Below are 24,131 nucleotides of genomic sequence, written 5' to 3'. Positions count from 1 at the left end.
GGGTTCTCTGTCATATGGATCCTAGCGACACTATCATATACGTGAGCCAAAAGGTGCAAACAGTCTTGGGATAGGTAAGGTCGCACCCGTGGGAATACCGTGCATGAGGTCGCAAGGTGATATGATGTGTTACATGCTAGATAGGTGTGACTTAGGATCGGGGTCCTGAAAGCTTTGGTATCAGAGCCTGACTGCCTGTAGGATTACCAAGCCAAACTGGTCGAAGTTGAGTCTACACATGCTTTAGTTATGTATGGGAAATTATTGTGGAAGGGAACATAAGGCTCTTTTTACTCCTTATACCTTATGCCCTTCTAAACCGAGTCATCTTATCTTTCCTACGGGGTTAAGGAACTAGGCTGTGACGCCCCGAATCTGATGTGCCAGGTGTCTTCCAGTTATTCGCTGTCGTTGCCATGCCGTTTGCTTGCATGTCGCATGTTTTCCATGCCATCATGTGCATTGCATCATCATGTTTTCAGAACTTCCATCAGTCTAGGTTCCCCCAGTTCTCTCCGTTGTCCGTTCTAAGCCCAGACACACTCACACGCGCCCGCGGCACCTCCGAAATATTATTTTATAAGTGGTCGGAAAATGTTCTCATAATGGGATGAAAGTTGGCGTGTGGTGTTGTTATGTTGTTAGTAGGTCGCCTGCCAAGTTTCATCGCATTCGGAGTTCATTTGACGCCCCAACGGATAACTATAGCGGCATTATAGTCGGTCAAACCCTCGGACGTTTTCGGTCCCTGGAAACTGCTGTCGGGCCTCTCTCTCTTCTCCCCCCTCAGCTCGAGGCCTTCTGCACAACCCACCTACAGATCACCTACTCCCCCTCTGCTCCGGTCCATCCGATAGCGATCGAATGGCTCCGAAACGGAGCAAAACCCCCCCAACCCTTGACCCCTGCCTATAAAAGGAAGGACCCCTTCCATTTTTGCCAACCGCCAGCCCCTTCCCTTGATTTCAGCGTGCCGCCGCCACTCGTCACCTGCGCCAGCCGCCTCCCCCTCGTTTTCTGGCGCCAGCCACCACCATCTCTCCACATGGCACGCCGCCGTTGGCCGAGCCGTCGCCAGCCACCTCCCGCAGCCAATTCGGGCAATCCACGCATTCCCCTATATCCCCGCGCAGCCGTGGCCCGCCCAGGCCCGGGGCAAGCCCGCGGATCCCATCAGGGCCCGCCCCCGAGCCCGCGTGCCACCATCGACGTTCCTGATTGGGAGAACCCCAATCTCTCCTCCCTCACGTCGCCGCCGTCCGCCGCAGGCGACCAAGGCGGCCGGAGCATGCTTGTAGCCAGCCACCTCGAACCCAGGTCACGCCACCTGCCTCCCTCTCCTTCCCGACTGGATCTCGCTCATCTCACCCATCTCTCTTTGTAGAGCACCCGAACGGAGATCCTCTCGCCGCTGCCTCGGATCTCGCTGGGATGCTCTGGATCCGGTGCCGCCCCGCACCCACCGCGTTGGCCTCCCTCTTTGGCGCTCGGATCCACCATGCCCGCCTCGTTCCTCGCCGGCTTCTGCCCTCCCCGTGTCTTCCTCCCATGCATCTTGTTACATGTTGAGCTCAAGTTAACTTGTAGTTTTGTTTGTGTACTTTGCCATGCCATGCATTTTTAAATCGGACATGCATCATACTTGGTTGCGCATCATGCCATGCTTATGTGATGGTTATTTACAATATTGTTTGCTTCTTTCCGGTTTTGCTTCTTCTCATTAGTTTTGGATACGTTGCGTTTGTGAGGATCTGTTCGACTACGTCCGTTTGTCTTCTTCATCGACTCGTGCTTCTTCCTTGCGGCATCTCAGGCAAGATGACCATACCTTCGAAATCACTTCTATCTTTGCTTGCTAGTTGTTCGCTCTATCGCGATGTCGCGCTACCTACCACTTGTTATATCATGCCTCCCATATTTCCATGTCAAGCCTCTAACCCACCTTCCTAGCAAACCGTTGTTTGGCTATGTTACCGCTTTTTCTCAGCTCCTCTTATAGCATTGCCTGTTGCAGGTGAAGTTGAAGTTTGTTCCATGTTGGAACATGGATATGTTGGGATATCACATTAACTCTTATTTAATTAATGCATCTATATACTGGGTAAAGGGTGGAAGGCTTGGCCTTATGCCTGGTGTTTACTTCCACTCTTGCCGCCCTAGTTTCCGTCATACCGGTGTTATGTTCCTTGATTTTTGCGTTCCTTAGGCGGTTGGGTGTTATGGGAACCCCTTGACAGTTCGGCTTGAATAAAACTCCTCCAGCAAGGCCCAACCTTGGTTTTAACATTTGCCACCTAAGCTTTTTTCCCTTGGGTTCTGCAGACTCAAGGGTCATCTTTATTTTAAACCCCCGGGCCAGTGCTCTTCTGAGTCTTGGTCCAACCTGTGAACCGCCGGTGGCCACCAGGGGCAACTCTGGGCTGGCCTACCAGAAGTTTGGATAATCCGGTGTGCCCTGAGAACGAGATATGGGCAGCTCCTATCGGGATTTGTCGACACATTCGGACGGCTTTCTAGTCTTGTTTTACCATTGTTGAAAATTCTTCTAACCGAGATTCCGAGCCTGATCGGGTCTTCCCGGGAGAAGGAATATCCTTTGTTGACCGTGAGATCTTGTGATTGGCTAAGTGCTGATACCCCTGCAGGGTATAAACTTTCGAGAGCCGTGCCCGCGGTTATGTGGCAGATGGGAATTTGTTAATATTCGGTTGTAGAGAAGTTGACACTTAACTTAATTAAAATACATCAACCGCGTGTGTAGCCGTGATGGTCTCTTCTCGGCGGAGTCTGGGAAGTGAACACGGTCTGGTGTTACGCTTGAACGTAAGTAGTTTCAGGATCAGTTCTTGATCATTTCTAGCTTCTCGACCATTGCGTTGCTTCTCTTCTCTCTCTTATTGCGTATGTTAGCCACCATATTTGCTTAGTGCTTGCTGCAGCTCCACCTCATTACATTACCCTACCCATAAGCTTAAATAGTCTTGATCTCGCGGGTGTGAGATTGCTGAGTCCTCGTGACTCGCAGATACTTCCAAACAGTTGCAGGTGCCGATGATACTAGTGCAGGTGACGCCACCGAGCTCAAGTGGGAGCTTGATGAAGATCTTGGTCATTTTTTTGTGTCTTTTCCGGTTGATCAGTAGTGGAGCACAGTTGGGACGATCGGGGATCTAGCATTTGGGGTTGTCTTCTTTTATTTTGGTTCCGTAGTCGGACCTTTGATTGTACTCTGGATGATGTATGTTTAACTTGTTATTTGTGTGAAGTGGCGATTGTAAGCCAACTCTTTATCCCTTTCTTATTCCGTACATGGGATTGTGTGAAGATTACCCCACTTGCAACTGAACCACCATGCAGTTATGCCTCTAAGTCGTGCCTCGACGCGTGTGAGATATAGCCGCATTGTGGGTGTTACAAGTTGGTAATCAGAGCCATCCTCGACTTAGGAGCCCCCTGCTTGATCAAATCGCTGACGTTGTTAAGTCTAGAAAAAAATGTTTTGAGTCTTAGGATTATATATATCGGAGAGTAGGATTCTTTTTACTCCTCAGTCCCTTCGTCGCCCTGGTGAGGCCTCCTGTTGTAGAAGTTTTGACTTTTCTCCCCTTAAATTTCAAAAAAAATATTAGGATCACGCGGGTATCTTGGAATCGTTCCGATAGTCTTGTGATGAGAACATTGTTCTTGGTGCCTCTTGACATTTAGGGGCTGTGGCAGTGTCCTTGGGAGTTGAGCTCCGAGGTGTTGTGGTCACAATTTTATCGTTACAATTCTGGAATACCTGAGTTTACCGACATAAAAAATCTATTTTATGCAGTTGTTGGTGAGATAACCTCGACGCAACCCAGTACTAGGGTAGGAGTTCGAGAGTATTGCCATAACTCTCATAACGGATGCTTTTCAAAGGTTGAGGTACACGATTTTTTGAAGGTTTCTTGGTTATGTGTTGAAGGATGGATACAGCTGGATGTAGGAATTGTTAGTTTGGGTGAGATATTATGCTTCCCCTGTATCCCCAGCACCTGATTACATAACCAGAAAGTTTCGGGAGTTTATAAGTGGGAATTCAAATATCACGTAGGATATCCTTCCAACAGACACATGATACGATATGGGGTCTATTATATGTTTGTTTCTGGCATATTTTGCAAGCCAAATCCTTTGTTTTGTTTTGAGTTATGGTATTGGAGTTGCTTCAATGTCATGTGTTGAATCCATACCTTTTTCCTAAATGGTGTTCCCATATTTCTATGTGAGTGCTCATCCTTTTCGATCATTGAGATGGTCATGCCAATTCTTTTTCAACCGGCGTGTTTCTCTTCAAGTGGATCCGATCATTTTCCATATTTGCTAGATCAATTCTATGTTTTCTCAACGGTATCCATTCCATCTGCCCCAAGTTGCCTTTGTTTTCCTGCCCTCCCACCCTTTGTTTTTCTTCAAGGGCTCAAATTTCTTAATGATGGGAAGTCTCTCCATTCTTTTCCGTCAAGGTTCTTATCTGGTGATTCTCAGGAAGATACTAACGAAGCTTCGAGTTTACTATTCTTCATTCTCTTTTCTTCTCTGTTGGATTCAATTCAAGCTTTCGGTGTTGATCATATCTTTTTCTTCGTTTCAAATGTTTTCTCATGCCGGTGCACCTCTTAATCATCCACCTCTTGCTATTCTTCTTTATCTGGAGCGCTGAAGATATCACACAAGATTCAAGTTTCTATTCGTAATCCTTTCAAGCTATTTCGAGGATGTTATCTCATTCAAGTCAATTAATTCAACTAGCAGAATCTCTCTTTTAAATCGTTCAACGGTGTATCTTTTGAGTGGGCCCTAACCCACAGGTCTTTTCCCAGGATCTTACCTGACTCTTCTAATTCCTTCCGGAGTTATTCTCAAATTCATTGCAAAGTTTGACGTAAGAATGAATTATCAGTAATCAAATGTCTTTCTCCAAGATCTTTCAAATTCATTTCATTGTTGATTCAACCTTTATATTCTTCATTATTCCAGAGTGTCTGTCGGATCACGGGTTCTGGCAAAACCCTCGAGGTTCGAACACTGGGGTGCGCACGAAGGTTTTCTCCCTATCGATCCGCGCCCTAGCTCTCTAAGATCTCACGGATGAACTAGACGAACTTGCAACACAAAGACACAAGATTTATACTAGTTCGGGCCACTGTTGTGGTGTAATACCCGACTCCAGTGTGGTGTTGGTGGATTGCCTCTTGGGCTGATGATGAACAGTACAAGGGGAAGAACAACCTCCTGAGGTTGAGGTCTTCTTGTGCTTGGTGACTTGTGTCGGTGAGATGCCTCTGAATGAGTTCTCTCTCTCTCTCTCTCTCTCTCTCTCTTTCTCTCGTCGCTCTCCCAATCCGTCCCCTCTACTGTGGTGGCTAGTTCTACTTATATAGGCCCTGGTCCTCTCCCCCAATATTGAACGGGAAGGGAGCCAACAACGGCCAATTTGAAAGGGGGCAACCAGTACAAGCTATCCTGACAAAAGGTGGTCTTCGCCTGCCAAAGGCTCTGGTGGTGACGCCGCCCTGGGCTCCATGGTGACCTTCGTCTTGCCATCCTTCTGGTCTTGGTCTCGTTGCACCAATATGGAAACCTTTGCTTGATGCCTCGGTACTCCACACCTATGCTTGCCCCCTTAGCACCAAAGAGGAAGTAAGGACACTGTGCGCGCTGGCACCCGCCTGGAGCCCACCTGGTCTGATCATCATAGCTCACGGCACGAGGACCTCACGAGGTTTGCCTTGACTTGATCCCTCCGCCCCACGTGAGCCTGCCTGGCGAGGCCGCTCCTGAGGAGGTCTTGCATCGTTCGCCTCGTGAGGCTTGGCCCCTCGCTAGGGTCTTGAATACCTTGTTGATGAAGATGGGACGTACGGGCCCGCTTGCTCAGCCACACCATGGGCCGCAGGCAGGCAAGTCTGGGGACCCCCATTCCCAGAACGCTGACAGTAGCACCCGGGCCCAAGGCGCGCTCGGGCTTGGCTTCGAGGCGAAGCCGAAGGTCAAGCACAGAGCACCACGGGGCCGAAAATCCTGCAGCCTCGGTTGACATGAGGCAGTTGATTGGACGTGGGCGTCTCCGCTTCCCCACGCTGCCTTGGAATCCGCCTGGCTATGCATCCCTCGCAACCTACATAGTTATTCTCCCATCGCCCACGCCTTGCTTCCCCAGTCCGTCTGCTTCCTCGAGACTCTGCTCCTCCTCTCCAATCTGACCTACACTCCGCCTGCTTCATCGCCATGGCACCGAAACAAGCAGACAAGGGGAAGAAGCCTCTGTCTTCGCCAATTGTGCCTTCATCCGCCGAGCCTGCAGTCGGCTGATCCTTGGTGCTCGACGATGAGGCCATGGACAACATGCGTCCCATGCTCGCCACCAGTTTCAAAGAGTGGGGGAGACGGTGGCTTGGCCTGCGTCTCGCGCTCGCATTGCTCGGGCGGTCACCGAGGTCCCAATCTTCATTGATGACCTTTGGGCAGGCCTGATTCCCCCTTTCTCTGCCTTCTTCAATGCGGTGCTTGAACATTACTAGATCCATATGCTACATCTCGACCCCAATCCGTGACTCCCCTCACTGTCTTCGCCTTCGTGTGTGAAGCCATGGTGGGCATCGCTCCTTCTGTGGCCCCTCTCCACCATTTCTTCTCATTGCATCTGACTGATCCCCGGCAAAGCTCGGGGTGCGTGAGCTTCCAGGCTGTGGCAGCGACAGTGGGCGCAGGGATCGACTTCGAGCTTCCTCCCTCCACGAGCGAGTTTCGGACATGGTGGATATTTGTCGACACCGGTGTGCTCAGCCCTCTGCTCCACGCCCCGTTAGCGCCTGCCGTTTCCCACTCCGGCTGGGGCCACGAGAGGCTCGCGAGCCCCCGTCATGTCTCCGTCTGGCTCAGGCTAAGGATGTTGAAGGACCGCGGCATGACCGCGCCGATGGTGGTGAAGGAGTTCATCAAGCGCCGGGTTGCTCTGCTTCAGCGCCATTCTCGCCCGATGTGGACCTTGCTCAGTAGTCAGGACCATATGAGGTTTCAGGAGTCTAGGCTCCCCCTTGGGATGCGGCAAACGGTGCTCAAGGTCCTGATAGGTGTCTCTTCGCCGGACTACTTGCCTGGGAAGAACTGTCTGCTATACCGCCGCAAGAACAAGGCTGAATTCGCAGGGAGCATGCCTCCCTTTGACGAGTGGGGGCTACGTCCAGACGGCTTGGTGGGGTCCCGTGAGAACCCTGTCAGCGTGGTTCCCCTCTTCGGAGCTGGCGCTGAGCTTGTCCCGAATGTGGGTGCAGGGGGACGAGCGCTGCCAGAGTCTAGCAGGACGAGTGCTGATGTGCGGACGCTGCCTGGGGCTCCTGGGGCGTTGTCCTCAGGATCTCATGATTCTGGGACGTTGGTCGCTGAGACGATGCAGCACGCGGCTCCCGAGGCCGAAACTCCGGAGGCCTCGGGGAGTCGCGGTGAGACAGCGCCCGACTGTTCTCCGCAGCCAGGCACCCCTAGAGTTGTTCTCTCGAGCGCTTCTCCGGCTACACCCGATACTGGACGCCACGTTTAGCGCTTCGGTCGGCTTTGCATGGACTTCGAGGAGCTCCGCAAGAGGAAAGGATCTCTGAGTGGCAGCGGTATCTTTGGGCTGTTGAAGCGACGAAAGTACATCGTTGTTGACGAGTAAGTACATTATCTTGGTGATATTCCGTGTGTCGCCTTCCATTCCTGACGATTGTCCCCTTGGGACCCCTTCTGCCAAGGCCGTGAGATCTGCTGAGAAGTAGCTACCTCTCGCCCCGTCGCACCCGCCAAGCTCCAGCGCTGCAGGCTCGGGCGCTGCCCATGGCGTGGGGTCAGCCGTGGGGGTTAGTCCGTCATCGAGGCGCCCCGAGCTTGCGCCTTCGCCGTCCTTTCTTCGCAGCCTTGTGATACATGTCCAATGTATCTATAATTTTTGATTGCTCCATGCTATATTATCTACTGTTTTGGACATTATTGGGCTTTATTATCCACTTTTATATTATTTTTGGGACTAACCTATTAACTCGAGGCCCAGCCCAGAATTGCTATTTTTTGCCTATTTTAGGGTTTCGAAGGAAAGGAATACCAAACGGAGTCCAAACGGAATGAAACCTTCGGGAACGTGATTTTTCGAATGAACAAGATCCAGGAGACTTGGACCCTACGTCAAGCAACCAACAGGGAGGGCACAAGGTAGGGGGGCGCGCCTACTCCCCCCCCCAGGCGCGCCCTCCACCCTCGTGGGCCCCCTGTTGGTCCACCGACGTACTTCTTCCTCCTATATATACCTATGTACCCCAAACGATCAGATACGGAGCCAAAACCCTAATTCCACCGTCGTAACTTTCTGTATCCATGAGATCCCATCTTGGGGCCTGTTTCGGAGCTCCGCCGGAGGGGGAATCGATCACGGAGGGCTTCTACATCAACACCATAGCCTCTCCGATAAAGTGTGAGTAGTTTACCTCAGACCTTCGGGTCCATAGTTATTAGCTAGATGGCTTCTTCTCTCTTTTTGGACCTCAATACAAAGTTCTCCCGCTCTCTTGTGGAGATCTATTCGATGTAATCTTCTTTTGCGGTGTGTTTGTTGAGACCGATGAATGTGGGTTTATGATCAAGTTTATCTATGAACAATATTTGAATCTTCTCTGAATTCTTTTATGTATGATTGGTTATCTTTGCAAGTCTCTTCGAATTATCAGTTTGGTTTGGCTTACTAGATTGATCTTTCTTGCAATGGGAGAAGTGCTTAGCTTTGGGTTCAATCTTGCGGTGTCCTTTCCCAGTGATAGTAGGGACAACAAGCCACGTATTGTATTGTTGCCATCGAGGATAACAATATGGGATTTTCATCATATTGCATGAGTTTATCCCTCTACATCATGTCATCTTGCTTAAGGCGTTACTCTGTTCTTATGAACTTAATACTCTAGATGCATGCTGGATAGCGGTCGATGTGTGGAGTAATAGTAGTAGATGCAGGCAGGAGTCGGTCTACTTGTCTTGGACGTGATGCCTATATACATGATCATACCTAGATATTCTCATAACTATGCTCAATTCTATCAATTGCTCAACAGTAATTTGTTCACCCACCATAAAATACATATGCTCTTGAGAGAAGCCACTGGTGAAACCTATGGCCCCCGGGTCTATCTTCATCAGATTAATCTTCCAATACTTAGTTATTTTCATTGCTTTTATTTTACTTTGCATCTTTATCATAAAAATACCAAAACTATTATCTTATCATATCTATCAGATCTCACTCTCGTAAGTGACCGTGTAGGGATTGACAACCCCTTATCGCATTGGTTGCGAGGATTTATTTGTTTTGTGTAGGTGCGAGGGACTCGCGCATAGCCTCCTACTGGATTGATACCTTGGTTCTCAAAAACTGAGGGAAATACTTACGCTACTTTGCTGCACCACCCTTTCCTCTTCAAGGGAAAACCAACGCAAGTGCTCAAGAGGTAGCACCTTGCTCGGAGCGCAGCGGGCATGCCAAGGGCTCCTCCCCTGGTCACGGTCGGCAGCTGGCTGGCCTCGACCCTAGGGTCTTCTTCAAGCAGTGTGCCTTGCTCGGTTCGGGCCCCTCGCGAGGGCCGGCTGGCGCCTGGGGCTGCGCCAGCCCCTAGCCCCCTGCTGAGAGAGGGTGCGTCGCGCCGGGCGTCGTCCACAGCCCCCATAGCGGAGGGCGAGATGGGTCGTGCGCTTGAGTTCGAGCACGGGCGGAGTGTCTTTCATCACGAGCTCTTCCAGGAGGCGGTGGACGCGATGAACCGACTCAGCAAAGAACTTGGGGTTGTCGATGCGTGCCTTGAGGCCGAGGGTCTTCGGTTGGCGGAGGAGTGGCACAAGCTGAAAGTGGCTATCAACTTTGGGCGCCACCAGTGCTAGCTAGATAGCATGAAGCCTGAGGCCTCCCTTGCGGCCTCCCGTGAGGCCTGCACCCGAGCTTTGGAGGAGGCTCATGAAGCTCACCGTCGTCGCAAGGCTGCCGAGAAGCGTGCGTGGGAACTCCACGCATGGAGTGCATCCCTCGAGCGGCAAGTGGAGGCATGTAAGCCGCCCTCACATCGCTGAGGGGGACGCCTGCCGAGGAAGAGGAGGTCCGGAAGCGCGAGGAGGCATTCTCTCTCGAAGCCATGGAGCATAGCCTCGAGCAACTAGAGACGAGTGAGCGTCAAGTTGCCCAAGTGGAAGATGCTGTCGGGGCTCGCGAGGCCAAGGTCCATGAGGAAGTCGACCGCAGGGTGGCCGAGGTTCGCGCGGATCTTGAAGGTCGGCACGACCTGATGCTGAAGGCTGCGGGAACTGAGGCAGCTGGCAGGACCACTGCTCTTAGGCCCAGGTTAGATGAGGTGGAGAGGCCCTGGTCACGGTGCAGGCGAACTTGGCCTCAACCCGCGCCGAGATGCTTTCTCTTCGGAAACGAGTTGATGACGCCGAGGCCGTCGCGCGGCAAAACAGGGAGGAAGTGCTTCAACGGCGGACGCTGGAGCGCGAGCACGCCCCCATGCTTCAGGGCCTCTGGAACGGGGCTAATACCGCCCTGGGCTTCATCTATGATGAGAATGCATCGCACCCCCACTTGAATGACTATGCCAGCCATCTAAACTTCTTCACAAACGTGGTGACGCGCTTGGCAGCCCTGTCTGATAGGGCTCGCCATCTTGTGGAAGAGAGAAGTCATAGTCTACTTGGGCGCGCATTGTCCCGCATCTTCAGCCACCTCCGGAACATTGATCCCAACTTCGATTTTGACGCCGCCATTGCTCCCGTGCCGGAAGCCATCCGGTGCGGCTTGGCGCAATGGGTTGAAGACCACGTGGATGCGCTGGTCAGGGCCTTTGCTTCTGACAATGACGGGGTAGTGGTTGCAGCGGACGAAGGCGACGTGGTTGATGACGGTGACGTCGGCGCTGGCGAATGTGGAGGCAACACCAATGATGGTGACAGCGAGGCCAGCGGCGCGTCTGAAGATGACATGGGGGACGCAGCGAGCGACGTATCTGGCTGATTCCTCGTTTCCCTGTTATTTACCCTGTAAAAACATGGGTGTGTCCCGGGAAAACTGTAAGCGCATTTTGAGAGGGGGAGCCCCTCATGTAAACAAATCACTGCTTTCACCCTTCTGTGTCAAATTGAGTATGCGTGTTCATGAGCTTTACCTATACTGGGGCAGGGTTGCTGCTGTGGTTTACCTTAGCCTGGGCGAGCCCAAAACCGGCTCAAGAGATTGTGGGTTTCTGAGAAGCTCCTGAGGAATTCGTCGCCACGCCCGAGAGAGCCGTGTGATAAGAGAGCGACTGCCACGGCTCGGCACAAGCGTGGTTTCATGCCCAGCCTAGCTCGCGAGGGGGGAGCGATGATGTCTACTACACAACCTTCCTATTGTAGACGTTGTTTGGCCTCGAAGTGCAGAGGTTTGTAGGACAGTAGCAAATTTCCGTCAAGTGGATGACCTAAGGTTTATCAATCCGTGGGAGGCGTAGGATGAAGATGGTCTCTCTCACACAACCCTGCAACCAAATAGCAAAGAGTCTCTTGTGTCCCCAACACACCCAATACAATGGTAAATTGTATAGGTGCACTAGTTCGGCGAAGAGATGGTGATACATGTGCAATATGGATGGTAGATAAAGGTATTTGTAATCTGAAAATATAAAAACAGCAAGGTAACTAATGATAAAAGTGAGCACAAACGGTATTGCAATGCTAGGAAACAAGGACTAGGGTTCATACTTTCACTAGTGCAAGATCTCTCAACAATAATAACATAATCGGATTATATAACTATCCCTCAACATGCAACAAAGAGTCACTCCAAAGTCATTAATAGCGGAGAACAAACGAATAGAATATGGTAGGGTATGAAACCACCTCCAAGTACTAGAGTTTGTACTAGAATAACACCTTAAGATACAAATCAAACAAAACCCTAATGTCACCTAGATACTGCAATGTCACCTCAAGTATCCGTGGGTATGATTATACGAGATGCATCACACAATCTCAAATTCATCTATTCAACCAACACATAGAACCTCAAAGAGTGCCCCAAAGTTTCTAGGGAGAGTTATGACGAAAACCTATGGTAACCCCTATGCATAGGTTCATGGGCGGAACCCGCAAGTTGATCACCAAAATATACATTGAGTGGATCACATGAATACCCCATTGTCACCACAGATAAGCACGGCAAGACATACATCAAGTGTTCTCAAATCCTTAGACTTAATCCGATAAGATAACTTCAAAGGGAAAACTCAATCCATTACAAGAGAGTAGAGGGGGATAAACATGATAAGATCCAACTATAATAGCAAAGCTCGCGATACATCAAGACCGTATCACCTCAAGAACACGAGAGAGAGAGAGAGATCAAACACGTAGCTACTGGTACATACCCTCAGCCCCGAGGGTGGACTACTCCCTCCTCGTCATGGAGTGTGCCGGGATGATGAAGATGGCCACCGATGAGGGATCCCCCCTCCGGCAGGGTGCCGGAACAGGGTCACAATTGGTTTTCTATTGCTACGGAGGCTTCTGGCGGCGGAACTCCTGATCTATTCTGCTCTCTAATGTTTTTAGGGTATATGGACATATATAGGCGAAAGAAGTCGGTCAGGGGAGCCACGAGGGGCCCATGAGGGTGGGGGCGCGACCAGGGGGGCAGGCGCGCCTCCCTGCCTCATGTCCACCTCGAAGCATCCTTGACTTCAACTCCAAGTCTCCTGGATCACGTTCGTTCCAAAAATCACGCTCCCGAAGGTTTCATTTCGTTTGGACTCCGTTTGATATTCCTTTTCTGCGAAACACTAAAACAAGGGAAAAGACAGAAACTGGCACTGGGCTCTAGGTTAATAGGTTAGTCCCGAAAATAATATAATAGTGTATAATAAAGCCCATAAACATCCAAAACAGATAATATAATAGCATGCAACAATCAAAAATTATAGATACGTTGGAGACGTATCAACATCCCCAATCTCAATTCCTGCTCGTCCTCGAGTAGGTAAATGATAAAAACAGAATTTTTGATGTGGAATGCTACCTAACATATTTATCAATGTAATCTTCCTTATTGTGGCAAGAATATTCAGATCCATAATATTCAAGACAAAAGTATAATATTGACATAAAAAAATAATACTTCAAGAATACTAACAAAGCAATTATGTCTTCTCAAAATAACATGGACAAAGAAAGCTATCCCTACAAAATCATATAGTCTGGCTATGCTCTATCTTCATCACACAAAGTATTTAATCATGCATAACCCCGATGACAAGCCAAGAAACTGTTTCACACTTTTGATGTTCTCAAACTTTTTCAATCTTCACGCAATACATGAACGTGAGCCATGGATATAGCACTATAGGTGGAATAGAATCGTAGTTGTGGAGAAGACAAAAAGGAGAAGATAGTCTAACATCAACTAGGCGTATAGACGGGCTATGGAGATGCCCATCAGTAGATATCAATGTGAGTGAGTATGGATTGCCATGCAACGGATGCACTAGAGCTATAAGTGTAAGAAAGCTCAACAAAAGAAACTAAGTGGGTGTGCATCCAACTCGCTTGCTCATGAAGACCTAGGGCATTTTGAGGAAGCCCATCATTGGAATATACAAGCCAGTTCTATACTGAAAGATTCCCACTAGTATATGAGAGTGACAACATAGGAGACTCTCTATCATGAAGATCATGGTGCTACTTTGAAGCACAAGTGTGGTAAAAGGATAGTAGCATTGTCCCTTCTCTCTTTTTCTCTCATTTTTATTATTTTTTATTTCAGCATTTTCTCCCTTTTTTGGCCTCTTTTTTTTCTTTTAATTTTTTTATTTTTCGTCCGGAGTATCATCCGGACTTGTGGGGGAATCATAGTCTCCATCATCCTTTCCTCACTGGGCAATGCTCTAATAATGATGATCATCACACTTATATTTACTTACAACTCAAGAATTACAACTCGATACTCAGAACAAAATATGGCTCTATATGAAAGCCTCCGGTGGTGTACCGGTATGTGCAATGAATCAAGAGTGACATGTATGAAAAAATTATGAACGGTGGCTTTGCCACAAATACGATGTAAACTACATGATCATGCAAGGCAATATGACAATGATGGTACGTGACATAATAAACCGAATGGTGGAAAGTTGCATGGCAATATATCTCGGAATGGCTATGGAAATGCCATAATAGGTAGGTATGGTGGCTGTTTTGAGGAAGGTATATGGTGGGTGTATGATACCGACGAAAGGTGCGCGGTATTAGAGAGGCTAGCAATGGTGGAAGGATGAGAGTGCGTATAATCCATGGACTCAACATTAGTCATAAAGAACTCACATACTTACTGCAAAAATCTATTAGTTCTTGAAACAAAGTACTACGCGCATGCTCCTAGGGGGATAGATTGGTAGGAAAAGACCATCGCTCGTCCCCGACCGCCACTCATAAGGAAGGCAATCAATAAATAAATCATGCTCCGACTTCATCACATAACGGTTCACCATACGTGCATGCTACGGGAATCACAAACTTCAACACAAGTATCTCTCCAATTCACAACTACTCAACTAGCATGACTCTAATATCACCATCTCCATATCTCAGAACAATCATCAAGTATCAAACTTCTCATAGTATTCGATGCACTTCATATGAAAGTTTTTATTGTACCCATCTTGGATGCCCATCATATTAGGACTAGTTTCATAACCAAAGCAAACTACCATGCTGTTCTAAAGACTCTCAAAATAATATAAGTGAAGCACGATACTTCATCTATTTCTTCAAAATAAAACCACCGCCGTGCTCTAAAAAGATATAAGTGAAGCACTAGAGCAAACAACAAACTACTCCAAAAGATATAAGTGAAGACCAATGACTAGATAAATAATTATGTAACTATGTGAAGACTCTCTAACATTTAAGAATTTCAGATTTTGGGATATTATTCAAACAGAAAGAAAAACAAAATAAAATAAAATGACGCTTCAAGCAAAACACATATCATGTGGTGAATAAAATTATAGCTCCAAGTAAAGTTACCGATGAACGGAGACGAAAGAGGGGATGCCTTCCGGGGCATCCCCAAGCTTAGGCTTTTTTTTGTCCTTGAATATTACCTTGGGGTTCCTTGGGCATCCCCAAGCTTAGGCTCTTTCCACTCCTTATTCCATAGTCCATCGAATCTTTACCCAAAACTTGAAAACTTCACAACACAAAACTTAACAGAAAACTCATAAGCTCCGTTAGTATAAGAAAGCAAATCACCATCATAAGGTACTGTAATGAACTCATTCTTCATTTATCTTGATGTAATATCTACTGTATTCCAGCTTCTCTATGGTTCATACCTTCCGATACTACTCATAGATTCATCAAAATAAGCAAACAACACATAGAAAACAGAATCTGTCAAAAACAGAACAGTCTGTAGTAATATGTATCAAACATATACTTATAGAACCGCAAAAATTCTAAAATAAATTGCTGGACGTGAGTAATTTATCTATTAATCATCTTCAAAAACAATTAACTAAATATCACTCTCCAGTAAAAAGTTGTGGCTATTCTCGTGAGCGCTAAAGTTTCTGGTTTTTACAGCATGATCACAAAGACTTTCCCCAAGTCTTCCCAAAGGTTCTACTTGTCACAAACACTAATTAAAACATAAAACCACATCTAACCAGAGGCTAGATGAATTATTTATTACTAAACAGGAACAAAAAGCAAGGAACAAAATCAAAATTGGGTTGCCTCCCAACAAGCGTTAACGTTTAACGCCCCTACCTAGGCATGATGATTTCAATGATGCTCACATAAAAGAATAGAATTCAAACATAAATAGAGCATCATGAAGAATATGAATAACACATTTAAGTCTAACCCACTTCCTATGCATAGGGATTTTGTGGGCAAACAACTTATGGGAACCATAATCAACTAGCATAGGAGGGCAAAACAAGCATAACTTCAAGATTTTACGCACATAGCATGAATTCAACAATATAACCAGCACCTAAAGCATTATTTTCATGATCTACAAGCATATAAATTTTATTACACTCCACGTAAGCAAAATTCTTCTCATTCAGAATAGTGGTATTATCATAAGAGACTCAAATACTATAAATTGTTTCCACATTAAAAGAGTAATGTTCGGAAAAAGGGTAATCATAATCATGAAAAGTTTTATAAATATAATCATCACTACTCTTTATAGCATAAGTATCATCACAATAATCATCATAGGTAGCAACTTTGTTCTCATCATAATCAATTGAAACCTCTTCCAAGATAGTGAAATCATTACTAAATAAAGTCATGACCTCTCCAAATCCACTTTCATAATTATCACAATAAGATTCAACATCGTCCAAAATAGTGGGATCATTACTTCCTAAAGTTGACACTCTTCCAAACCAACTTTCATTAATAAAATCATCATAAGCAAGAGGTATGCTATCATCATTACAAATTTTCATATGAAAACTTGGGAGACTAAAAATATCATCTTCATTACGTAGCATCCCCAAGCTTGGGACAAACATTAATTGTAGCAAATATATTCTCAAAAACATCATCTTCATCAAACATAGCATCCCCAAGCTTGGGACTTTTCATATCATAAGCATAATCACTCTCATCATTAATAGTACGGATAGCACCAATAGTATAGCAATTATCATATTCTTCCAAGCAGGTGCCAAAAAGATTTTAAAGATCATAAGAAGTATCATTATCTTCCCAATCATAATCATCACAACAAGCAATAGGCATAACGAGATCATCATCAAGTGCATCATCTTCCACAATTATTTTTGATTCATTTTCATGAGGGACAACAATAATAGGAGCAACATTATTTGGGAGAGATATCTTTTTACCTATCTTCATTTTTCTTTTCTTCTTCTTCACCACATCATGTGTGGGTTCAATCCTCTTTTTGAAGCTCCTTATTAATGAGATTGGTAGAATAGAAGGCTCCTCCTCGTTACCTGATTCATCATAAGAAATAATAGGAGGATATTGGGAAGTCTCTTCCCTTTCATTAGTATTCTCTTCATGTTCTATTTGTTTTCTTGTCTTTATGTAATTGGCAATATAAGGATTTTCAATGCAATTCACCGCACAATACATATAAATTTTCTCTAGATCAAAATCAAGAAGTTTATAATGGGCAAATTCTGGAAGATGCTTAGTTATATGTTTCATTTCTTCGTAACCCATAAGCAAACTAAGTTCATCATAATGTGCAAGGGAAATCAAGTCATCACAATTTTTGGACATGATTAGATCATGAAACAATTTGCATCGGATAGTTAAATGACCTCGTTCATTGCAAAGTTCACAAGTGCGGCTAAGAAAATTTAAATTTTCAGCACAAACATCTAGCCTTTCTTGCAACAATTCTGTTTCTAAATGCTTATGCCTTTTGCAATATCTATCTTCCCTATTTGGTGTGTACTTGAAAACCCAATGCACTCCACAATAATCAACATGCTTATAAGAGATATTTTCACCATGACTAGTGCAATCATCATTAGTACTATGGATATTCAAAGAGTTCATACTAACAACATTGCAATCATGCTCATCATTTAGAGATCTAGTGCCAAACATTTTATAGATTTCTTCTCCTAGTACTTGAGCACAATTTTCCTTTCCATCATTATCATGAAAGATATTAAAAAGATGAAGCTATGAGACAAACTCAATTCCATTTTTTTGTAGTTTTCTTTTATAGACTAAACTAGTGATAAAACAAGAAACAAAAAGATTCGATTGCAAGATCTAAAGATATAATCTATAAGCACTCACCTCCCCGGCAACGGCGTGAGAAAAGAGCTTGATGTCTACTACACAACCTTCTTCTAGTAGACGTTGTTGGGCCTCCAAGTGCAGAGGTTTGTAGGACAGTAGCTAATTTCCCTCAAGTGGATGACCTAAGGTTTATCAATCTATGGGAGGCGTAGGATGAAGATGGTCTCTCTCAAACAACCCTGCAACCCAATAGCAAAGAGTTTCTTGTGTCCCCAACACACCCAATACAATGGTAAATTGTATAGGTGCACTAGTTCGGCGAAGAGATGGTGATACATGTGCAATATGGATGGTAGATAAAGGTATTTGTAATCTGAAATATAAAACAGCAAGGTAACTAATGATAAAAGTGAGCACAAACGGTATTGCAATGCTAGGAAACAAGGCCTAGGGTTCATACTTTCACTATTCCAAGTTCTCTCAACAATAATAACATAATCAGATCATATAACTACCCCTCAACATGCAACAAAGAGTCACTCCAAAGTGACTAATAGCGGAGAACAAATGAAGAGATTATGGTAGGGTACGAAACTACCTCAAAGTTATTCTTTCGGATCGATCTACTCAAGAGTTCGTACTAGAACAACACCTTAAGATACAAATCAACCGAAACCCTAATGTCACCTAGATACTCCAATTTCACCTCAAGTATCCGTGGGTATGATTATACGATATGCATCACACAATCTCAGATTCATCTATTCAACCAACACATAGAACCTCAAAGAGTGCCCCAAAGTTTCTACCGGAGAGTCAAGACGAAAACCTGTGCCAACCCCTATGCATAGGATCATGGGCGGAACCCGCAAGTTGATCACCAAAATATACATAGAGTGGATCACATGAATATCCCATTCTCACCATAGATAAGCACGGCAAGACATACATCATGTGTTCTCAACTCCTTAAAGACTCAATCCGATAAGATAACTTCAAAGGGAAAACTCAATCCATTACAAGAGAGTAGAGGGGGAGAAACATCATAAGATCCAACTATAATAGCAAAGCTCGCGATACATCAAGATCGTATCACCTCAAGAACACGAGAGAGAGAGAGAGATCAAACACATAGCTACTGGTACATACCCTCAGCCCCGAGGGTGGGCTACTACCTCCTCGTCATGGAGAGCGCCGGGATGATGAAGATGGCCACCGGTGAGGGATCCCCCCTCCGGTAGGGTGCTGGAACAGGGTCCCGATTGGTTTTCTGTGGCTACGGAGGCTTCTGGTGGCGGAACTCCCGATCTATTCTTCTCTCTGATATTTTTAGGGTATATGGACATATATAGGTGAAAGAAGTCGGTGAGGGGAGCCACGAGGGGCCCATGAGGGTGGGGGGCGCGCCCAGGGGGGCAGGTGCGCCTCCCTGCCTCGTGGCCACCTCGAAGCTTCCTTGACTTCAACTCCAAGTCTCTTGGATCATGTTCGTTCCAAAAATCACACTCCCGAAGGTTTCATTCCGTTTGTACTCCATTTGATAATCCTTTTCTGCGAAACACTGAAACAAGGAAAAAACAGAAACTGGCTGTGGGCTCTGGGTTAATAGGTTAGTCCCAAAAATAATAGCATGGAACAATCAAAAATTATAGATACATTGGAGACGTATCAAGCGACTGGCGCGAGCTCCGAAATAAGGAAAGAACTAGACTGCGAGAAATAGCTCGAACGAGAAAAGGCATCCCCCCCGCGCGCATCAAATGAAAATTCAACTTCAACTTAAATCCAAATCTAGAAGGCATGGTTACAGAAAAGAGATCCAAAGCAAATGGCCACGTCCGGCGCCTAGTCTAGTCTTCGACGTCTTCTCACCAGCGCGGAGCTAAGTGCTGCCACTAGGCGTGGGAGGGAGCCCCCGAGGCCCGAGGGCGGCTCTCCGGAGACTCCGGGGCGTGTACAACCCCACTCATTATTGCGTGAGAGTGTCATGGGCGGCGCTCTTCACAGGCACTGGGCCTTCTTCACAGGTACCGGCCTTGCTTCATATCGCCGGGCGAGGGCCCCGCCTTGCGCCGCCCTCGACCACCTTTGAGCCGACCGGCAACCAGGACAACACAAAGGGGGGAAAGGAGATGCCAGCGGCGCCCTCGGCGACCACGGGTCCTCTGCCGGGGGAAAGGTCGCCGTCGCCACCCTGGCAGAGGGCCTACCTCCGGGGGGACCTTGCTCTGTGCGATGCGGCGAGGGATCTGGCTCGCCGCTTCTCTCCTACTGCCCCCAGCATGATCCTCCTAGCGGGAAGGAGGTCGCCAAGCTGGAGCCACCAGCCGCTGTGCTGACCTGATTCTCCTGCGACGCATGGTTAGCGTAAGCTTGCTCGTGAGGGATTAGTGGTACCGTGTATCTGTTGTCAACGGCGCGGTGGAGGGGCTCTCTGGAGGCTCCTGGAAGGCTTCAGCTCCTAATGCCTACTCCTCCCAACCTGGCTTGAGAAACGAGCCGGGGTCGTCCTCCGGTGTGTACTTCTGGTCCATCATGCGGGGAACATAGGCTTCCGGGGATGTCACCCCAAACACCTCCCCGTAGTGCCCGACACTCCACGCCGCCTTGCCCAGCGTGGCGTCCTGAGGATGATAGCGCGACGCCTCACTGGGGCCATGGGGGGCAACGCTCGTGCCCATGCTCGTCAGAGGCTTCGTGGGGGCAACGAGGCCCCCGGCGCCGCCGGCTGTCTTGGCGTCGATGAAGCACCAAGGCGCACCGGAGGCCGCGTGGTTGCTGCGAGGCCCGTCTTGAGGTCCAGTAGCGACTCGGGAAGGGAGCAGATAGTAGAAAGGTGGCGCTACTAATGTCGCCGCATCCAGCAGCTCAGCAACACGTTCTAGCAGTGCGCCGTGGCCGCTCTCCATCAGCCGGCACCGTTGCAACTCCTGCGCCACCGTGCGCGCGACCAACATGTTCGCTTGCTCCCACCGGGTTTTGTTGCCATTGCTGTGGCGTGGCTTGCGGCCCTTGCAGTGGCTCGCGCTTGTCGTGGAGTGAGGGTGGATGACGCCTGGCTGCGCCGGCCGCGCCCCGCAGTGATAGGTGGTGCTCACGCCGCCTGGAGCACGGGATTGAGGCTTCGTGGGCAGGTGGCGCCGCCCGGGCTGGCCAGGCTGCCTAGCGGTCAGAAGTCGGCCCTTGGGTCACCAGACATCGGGGTCGCGGAGCGTCGGCGGGTCGATTGGCGGGGAAGAGGCTCCGGCGCACACCTACCTAGTGCGCCAAATGTCGGATCACAGGTTCCGGCAAAACCCTCGAGGTTCGAACACTGGGGTGCGCGCGAAGGTTTTCTCCCTATCGATCTGCGCCCTAGCCCTCTAAGATCTCGCGGACGAACTAGACGAACTTGCAACACAAAGACACAAGATTTATACTGGTTCAAGCCACCGTTGTGGTGTAATACCCTACTCTAGTGTGGTGGTGGTGGATTGCCTCTTGGGCTAATGATGAACAGTACAAGGGTAAGAACAACCTCCTGAGGTTGAGGTGTTCTTGTGCTTGGTGAACTTGTGTGGGTGATATGCCTCTGAATGTGTTCTCTCTCTCTTTCTCTCGTCTCTCTCCCAATCCAACCCCTCTACTATGGTGGCTAGTTCTACTTATATAGGCCCTGGTCCTCTCCCCCAATATTGAGCGGGAAGGGAGCCAACAACGGCCAATTTGAAAGGGGACAACTAGTACAAGCTATCCTGACAAAAGGTGGTGTTCGCCCGCCAAAGGCTCTGGTGGTGACGCCGCCCTGGGCTCCATGGTGACCTTCGTCTTGCCGTCCTTCTAGTGTTGGTCTCGTTGCACCAATATGGAAACCTTTGCTTGATGCCTCGGTACTCCGCGCCTACACTTGCCCCCTTAGCACCAAAGAGGAAGCAAGGACACTGCGCGCACTAGCACCCGCCTAGCGCCCGCCTAGTCTCGATCATCATGGCTCACGTCACGAGGACCTCACGAGGTTTGCCTTGCCTTGATCTCTCCGCCCCTCGTGAACCTGCCTGGCGAGGCCGCTCCTGAGGAGGTCTCGCATCGTCGCCTTGCGAGGGTCTTGAATACCTCGTTGATGAAGATGGGCCGTACGGGCCCACTGGCTCAGCCACACCGTGGGCCGCAGGCAGGCAAGTCTGGGGACCCCCGTTCCTAGAATGCCGACAGTGTCTCAACAATTCATGGTGTTGTTTCTCGTCGTCACTCTCGGATTTTGAAGACCGAAGAAGAGTTCCTCTTAATTCCTTACCCGTTCTTTCAAAGATTCGTGGTTCTAGCTTGTTCCCACCCTCTCATAATTATTTTCGATTGTGATAATTCTTTTCTCCCATCCGGATCAATTCAAGAGTCTTTTCAGTTTGATTCTCCGAGGACCATCATTGCGGGTTTATTCATTCTCAGCTTTCAGCTCTCATTCTCCAAATCTTACCGGTACATCGCTCAAGTATTCTCTAGTCAGTTCATGATCTCTTCGTTTCTCTTCTATCTAAATTGCTTCAAGTATCTTCGTTCGTTTTCTAATTCCTCCCGGTGACTCGTTCTCTTTTCTTCATTCGTTGTCATTTCTTACGGTGGTTCGTTCGACATTCCTCTTCCGTTGTTATCGTACCAATTCATTCGGTTTTTAATCCTACCAGTGCATCCTTCAAGACTTTTCTCAATTTTGGCTATATCTTTTCAATCTTTTCAAGAAGAATAAGTAGTATGCCAAATCTGTTGCTTGTCATCAAGTTAAGTTGATGAAGGATAAACATACAGTAAATCTTATTCTCGTTTTCTTTTAGGTGATTCAATTCTTTTCTTTCGGAGTTCATTCATGATATCAATTTGACGGTGCTAAGTTTTTCATCTTTTCTTTCCGGAGTTCTATGTTTTCTCGGTTATATCATCGCGAAGCTCCATCTAATCAATGCAATGATTCATCTTATTCTTTTCAAGCTTCTTTTCCTTGCGACCTTTTTTTATCCATCTGGAGTTCTACGAGAGTTTCTTCATGGTGGTTCGTGAAGGATTCTTTTCTATCTTCAATCGTTCTTCAAAATTTCTCTCAAAGTTTTGATCTACACATGTCTTGTTTTGAGGAGTTCAAGCATTCTTCATCTTGCACTCCGAAGTGCATTTCTCTCTATCTTATCTTTTGAGGTGGTTTTATGTCACTCTTGACAATTTCCTTCACGTTTCATGATTCACAAGTTGTCAGGAATGAGATAGTTAAACCTTTAAATGTCTTCGAGCACGAGCTCTTCTCAATCCATAAATCTCTTCGTTGGACTTATCTTGGGTTATTTTTCCCATAAAGCCTTCCCTAAGGAATGTTGCTATTGTGGTGCTTATGAATAATCCAAGTTTCCTCCTATTGTTGCAAGGAAAGAAATTTTCATCTCTTTGTTGCTCTCAAGCAAGCAATTGATTTTGTTAGTGGAAGAATTTCACCTCAAGTTTTGGGATGTTTTCCATAAGCCCACAAAAAGTTCATTCTTTTCATTGTTCATTTCCCAACAACTCCATCCAATCCTCTATGGAAGGATGCTTTCAAATTCATTCGAGGTAGAAGATATTGTTTTTCTTCTTCGTTACTTTAAGGCCGTTCTATCTTTTGTTCCGGACGCATTGTGATGTTGCACGCTTCGACCCATCATTCCATTTTTGTCAAAGATCTTGTTCTTTCCTTTGCTTATCCATTCAATTGGAGTGTCGTGTCCTCCATTCAAGTTCTCTCATCTTATCAAGTTTTGCCTCCCTTCTCAGTCGGAGTGCTGTCCAAATTATATCATTCTTTTTTCTTGTCTATCTTATTTTAACCGGAGTGTTGTGGCTATCATTCCTCTTCTAACCGGAGTCTCATCCAAGTGCCTTCTTTTTGCCAAGTTCATATTCTATGACTTCCGTTTTCCAACCGGAGTGTGGTCATAATTGATTTTTATCGTTCCTTGTACTTCTCGTTTCATCCGGAGTGCTTGCATGTACTTCTTGTCCATTCCAACCCTTTTCTTAGTTCTTTCAACCTACAACGTTCTCGCAATGTTCATTGTTCCTCTTTTCTAACGGAGAGTTTTCAACTTGGTTCATCTTTGTTGTATTCTTTCTTTCAATTTGTTCAACCTCACAAGGTTCTTTGGTTTCACTCATTTTTCCAAGAAGCAGCTTAGTTTTACCTCTTCTCTTCCTCTTCTGTGTCCCTCCGGTGCCATCCTAGATCTCGGGATGAGATCCTCTCGTAGTGGTGGAGTGTTGTGACACCCCGAATCCGATGCGCTAGGTGTCTTCCAGTTATTCGTTGTCGTTGCCATGTCATT

The sequence above is a fragment of the Triticum urartu genome, chromosome 6A, assembly GCF_056163025.1.
Source record: "Triticum urartu cultivar PI428250 chromosome 6A, HENAU_Tu73, whole genome shotgun sequence".
Classification (NCBI taxonomy): domain Eukaryota; kingdom Viridiplantae; phylum Streptophyta; class Magnoliopsida; order Poales; family Poaceae; genus Triticum; species Triticum urartu.
Note: the sequence above shows the minus strand (reverse complement) of the source record.